Source organism: Physeter macrocephalus, chromosome 2 (assembly GCF_002837175.3).
Source record: "Physeter macrocephalus isolate SW-GA chromosome 2, ASM283717v5, whole genome shotgun sequence".
Taxonomy (NCBI): Eukaryota; Metazoa; Chordata; class Mammalia; order Artiodactyla; family Physeteridae; genus Physeter; species Physeter macrocephalus.
In genome coordinates, this window is record NC_041215.1 from 45,958,525 (window position 1) to 45,964,524 (window position 6,000).

At 39.2% G+C, this 6,000-nt stretch overlaps 1 protein-coding gene across 7 annotated transcripts in view; it reads left to right on the forward strand.

The window, feature by feature from the left end:
• Positions 1 to 6,000, forward strand: part of SPOPL (speckle type BTB/POZ protein like) — a 61,172-nt gene that overhangs the window by 28,176 nt on the left and 26,996 nt on the right. The gene's annotated exons all lie outside the window — the stretch shown is intronic.

Below are 6,000 nucleotides of genomic sequence, written 5' to 3' on the forward strand. Positions count from 1 at the left end.
CTGGATAATTCATATATTCCATTAGCCTGGAAGCTTGATAGCTAACACACTAGGAATAGTACACAGCTGTTGAAAATGTCTCTCTTGAGAGTTATTAAAAATAATCTCTTGGGCTTCCCTGGTGGCGCAGTGGTTGAGAGTCCGCCTGCCGATGCAGGGGACACGGGGTCGTGCCCCGGTTTGGGAAGATCCCACATGCCGCGGAGCGGCTGGGCCCGTGAGCCATGGCCTCTGAGCCTGTGTGTCCAGAGCCTGTGCTCTGCAAAGGGAGAGGCCACAACAGTGAGAGGCCCTCATACTGCAAAAAAAAAAAAAAAAAAAATCTCTTTAGTACTTTATTCTCTAATAGTGGCTAATTTATTCTCAACAGTTACAGAAGAGACTTTATAATTACTTCCAATATTTTTAATGACAAAAGAAATATGTGTGTATATGTAGATATGAACATGTATGTGCATATATTTTTTAAATGAGGTAAAATACATATAACATAAAAGTCACCATTTTAACAGTTTTTTTTTTTATATTTATTTATTGGGTTGCACCAGGTCTTAGTTGTGGCTCGCGGGGTCCTTAGTTGTGGCAAGTGGGCTCCTTAGGTGTGGCTTGCCAGCTCCTTAGTTGCAGCACACAGGCTCTTTAGTTGCAGCATGTGAACTCTTAGTTGCAGCCTGCATGTGGGATCTAGTTCCCTGACCAGAGATCGAACACGGGTCCCCTGCATTGGGAGCATGGAGTCTTATCCACTTTGCCACCAGGGAAGTCCAAAAATATTTATTTATTTATTTATTTATGGCTGTGCCGGGTCTTATTTGTGGCATGCAGGATCTTCATTGCAGCATGTGGGCTCTTAGTTGCAGCATGCAGACTTCTTAGTTACGGCATGCATGTGGGATCTAGTTCCCCGACCAGGGATTGAACTCGGGTCCCCTGCTTTGGGAGTGCCGATTCTTACCCACTGGACCACCAGGGAAGTCCCTTAACAGTTTTAAAGTATACAGTTCATTGGTGTTTATAGTACATTCACAGTATTGTGTAACCAGCACCACTATCTAGTTCCAGAACATTTTTATTACTCCAAAAGGAAACCCCATACCAACTGAGCAGTCACTCCCCATGTCTCACCCTCCCTCTAGCCCCTGGCAACCACTAATCTGCTTCTGTCCATATGTCATATCATATTCTGGATATTTCATGTAAATGAAATCATACAGTGTGTGGCCTTTCGTGTTTGGCTTTTTTCATTTAGCATGATATTTTGAGGTTCATCCATGTTATAGCACATACTTCATTACTTTTTCTGGCTATATGATATTCCATTGCGTGGATATACATTTTGTTTATCAGTTCATCAGTTGATGATTTGGATTATTAGCCAATAAACTTTTGGCTATTTTGAATAGTGCTGCTGTGAACATCGATGTACAAGTTTTTGTTCGAACACCTGTCTTCAGTTATTTTGGATGTATAATTAGGAATGGAATTACTTTTTGAGGAACTGCCAGATATACCACAGCAGCTGAAATGAACCATTTTGTTTCCACCAGCAATATGCAAGGTTTCTAATTCCTCCACAGTCTCACCAATGCTGGTAATTTTCCATTTTTTAATTGTAGCGTAACCATCCTAGTGACTATTTTTTCCTTGTCTTTGGCTTTCATCATTTTTACTGTGAAGTGTCTATGGATCTCTTTGAGTGTATCCTACATGGAGTTAGTTGAGCTCCCTAAATGTGTATATATTGTTGTTTTTCAATAAATTTGGGAAGTTTTCAGTGTTTCTTAGGATATTTTTTTCTTCTGCTCCATTTTGTCTTTTTATCCCATTATATGTATGTCAGTGTACTTAATAGAGTCCCACACTTCTCTTAGGCTCTGTTTATTTTTCTTCATTCTTTCATCTATGGATTGCATCATCTCTATTGATCTCTCAGCAGGTTCAGTAATTCTTCTACCAGTTCATATCTGCTGTATATGAACATGGCCCCTTATGTCATTCTTCCATTTCAATTATTGTACTTTTCAAGTCCAGAGTTTCCTTTAAGAAAAATAATAATAATTTTTACCTCTACATTGATATGCTCTATTTTTTGTGACATTGTCAACATACTTTACTTATTTAATCATGGTTTCCTTTAGTTCTTCACGTGTGTATACAACATCTTCTACATAGACAGTTTTTATTACCTACTTTTTCCCCATTATATGGGTCATGCTTTCTTGTTTCTTTGCATGTTTTTTGCAAAGAAAATCTGCATAATTTTATGTTTGAAACTAGACATTTTATATAATGTTAGAAATTCTTGGAGCTGGTTTCTCCCTTCCGGTGCATATTATTGTTACTTGCTTATTTGTTCAGTGACTTGCAGGGTTATTTTAGTGGAGTTCGTTTTCCTCTCCTTCCATCCACCCCACTCCCCCACCCCACCCCCCAACACGTACACACACACACGCACACATGTGCGCGCACACACACAGCCTCTGATGTTACTTCTCTAGGGTTATAGCCCTACGTTTTCCAACAGTTAACGCTGGGATGACAATGGTATTGGCAGGGTTCTTGACTGTCTCTTTCCCTGACAACTTAGAACTGTTATGGTCCACTAATCTAAGGCTAATTGCACTATAATTTTTAGCAATGGCCTGAGGCATTAATTGCTGCACGTACTAATCAAATTTGAGTTCCTTTGGAGGAAAAGTTTCCTAAATCAGTGCTTGAGATATGTTCTGACCCCAGGAAGGCTCCTCCTAGTTGTTTCCATTGCTCTCTGGCAAACAAACCGGCCTACAGTTTAGCTTTTACGTCCCAAGATTCCTCCAATCTCCTCTCAATTGCCTTTCACCAGGACCTCTACTGTTTTCCAGAGCACCCTTGCTCATTCCCTTGCAAATGAATTGCTATTTCTCTAGGAAAAGATTTGAAGCTATCAGTTTTATGGCCTCCTTGCCCCACAGGCAGTATCTCCAGGTCAGGTCTCTGGAGTCTGGAGTGAGTACAGTGATGTATTTCTCTCCCAGTGATATCTCTGCTCTAGGAGCTAAGCACTTGGTGGAATGGGGGTAGAGGAGGGGAATGGCACCCTCAGGTCTTCCTGGCTTGGTCCTCCCAGTATGGGACTCCCACCTTACAGGCTGCAACAGTAGCAGTCAGTGCTACAGCAGCACCACACCCAAGGTAAATCCAACATTGCCCCCCGCCCCCCAACCCCCGCCATCTCTTGGCCACATTCACTTGGGAACTTAGCTTCAGCAATAGAATGGGAAGTGTTGACATCCTGCTCTTCCCAGTAAGACGGATACCTAATCCCCAAAGGGGAAGAGGGAGCGCAATCAGAGAAGATACTTTTTCAGTTTTTTAAAATTTGTCAGAGACTTGTTTTGTGGCCTAGCATACAGTCTAAGTGGAGAATATTCCATGTGCACTTGAAAAGAATGTGTATTTGTATTCTGCTGTAGACATGTGAATGTCTGTTAGGTTTAGTTGTTTTGTGATGTTGTTCAAGTCCTCGGTTTCTTTATTGATCATCTTCCTGGGTGTCCTATATATTATTGAAAGTCAGGTATTGATATTTCCAACTATTATTGAGGAATTGTCTGTTTCCAATTTCATTAGTTCTTGCTTGATATAGTTTGGAGCTCTGTTTGCATATATGTTTATAGTTGTTATGTCTTCTTCATGGTTCACCTTTTTATCAATATGTACTGTACTACTTTGTCTCCTGTGATAACTTTTGACTAAAGTCCATTTGTCTTATTACTATAGCTACCCAGCTCTCTTTTGGTTCTTCACATGGAATATCTTTTTTCATCTTTTTACTTTCAACTTATTTTTGATTTCCATAAATACACTGAGCCAAAAACATACTTTTTTAGTTTTGTAGAAATTGGCTTTTTCTTTTGAGCACTCCTTCAACACTTCACAATTTACAGCTCTGCCTTAGTCTTCACTTTCTGCTTGCGTGACACCTAAACGTCAGCCAGAGTTGATAGCTTAGGGTCTTCTCACATTTTTTCCAAGGATGTGTTTGGACTCAGTTATGCACATGACCTTCTAACTTCCCCTGTATGTGTGAGAGCTTTTAAAAGCCCTTTTCTCCCAAGTATCTTTCTTAGTTTCTTTCTCCCCAGGCTTTCCTATCTGGCTGTTGATGGCCCCAACACTTACCCCTGTTCCAGACAGGTACAGTAATACATTTGCTTTTAAATGGTTTTGACAAATGCTGCCACCCAGAATGCTGCTTCTACCCTGCAGAAGCTCCAAGGCAGGTGAGACAAAGGCAAGCCCTTAAGCTGATCCTTCAGGAAGGTTACCAGCCTGCACAAAGCACACCCCACTTTGCCATTTTCAGTGAGGTCTATATGCATATACTTTACTACATCTGTAAATTTCTATCTATATAGTTTAGGGATTCACAGATACACAAGAATGTGAAGAAATTCTTTGCTATGCTAGAACTTTAAGATGCAGATAACTTCTGGTAGGAAGAAGAGGTTTGGTGGTAGGAAGATGGTTGTTTGACATATGGTTCTTTATATATATTCTGGATATTTGACATTCTTTATGGTCAATCTATGTAGCTGAGTGTGTGTCTGTTACGTATGCCTAATAGAACAGGGGTCCTCAACCCCCGGTCCATGGCCTGTTAGGAACTGGGCCACACAGCAGGAGGTGAGCAACAGGCAAGCAAGCAAAGCTTCATCTGCCGCTCCCCATCACTCACATTAACGCCTGAACCATATCACCACCCCCCACCCCCCTCCGTGGAAAAATTGTCTTCCATGAAAGCAGTCCCTGGTGCCAAAAAGCTTGGGGACCGCTATAATGGAACATTAAGTCTGGCACTCAAACATTTTTTTTAAGTAGAAAATTACATATGTGTTTATTCTAATAAGTCTTGCTTTTTAAAATAAAGCTATAAAACATCACACTTAAAATTTTTAAAAGAAACATTTAGAATATGGATGAAACCTTTATTTGTTCATTTGTGTAGATTGTCTACAGTTATTCTCTAGATTTTATATTAGTTGTGCTCTTTCTGCAAGACCAAGAATAGGAAGTCCTGAAGGTCTTGAATGTAGTTGATGGTCTACTATCTTTTTTTTTTTTTTTTTTTAAACGTTTGAAGAGAAGAAAAAGAAAATAGAATACTGGCAGTAGCACTGAAATGGACATTAGGAGATCTTTGTCTTTGTCCTTCTTCTGATATTTATCCAGCAATGTAAACGTGGGCAGTTTATTTTTCTAGTCTAGTCTATTTCTCTCATCTTGCTCCTCAACTGTAAAATAAGAGTTGGACCAGACAGGTTAAGGGCTGTTTCAGCTCTATAATATCAGGAGCAGCAGCATTATTCTATGGAAAGAGTATAGACTTTGGAGCCAGGCAAATTTGTGTTCAGCCACTTTCTGGTTAATAAAGTCTAAAGTAAGCTTTCTAACTTGTCTAGTCATTTTCTCATGGTTAAGATGGGGTTATTAACATCCATCTCATAGAGTTGTGGAGGAGTAAACAAGGTACATAATGTCTTATAAGTATGCACAAATGCAGTCTGCTCACTAGCATTCTTCATACCCCCATCACATAACTACATCATTTGAAGTAGTTGGAAAAAAAGACAAATATCTTTGTAACCTTTTACTTGGTTCTGTGTGTATATGTGTGTGTACATATGTGTGTATATATGTGTGTGTATATATATACATATATATGTATATTTATATTTATATATGGATTTTGTTGTGAGTTACACTTGAGCAAGGTAAAAACTCTTGTAGAGGCATTAAAGAACTTTTGTTTTTTACTCTAGATTCTTTAAACTTATATTTTATTTATTTTATTAGTATTAAATTAGCATCTTCTTATAGAAAGTTAAGTATTAAAGATTATGATTAAAGTTTTCTTTGACTTACCATCTTCTTTGACCTAATGTCTCTCAATGTCTACTACTTGGAAAGTCTCTCTCTCTCTCTCTCTCTCTCTCTCTCTCTCTCTCTCTCTCTCTC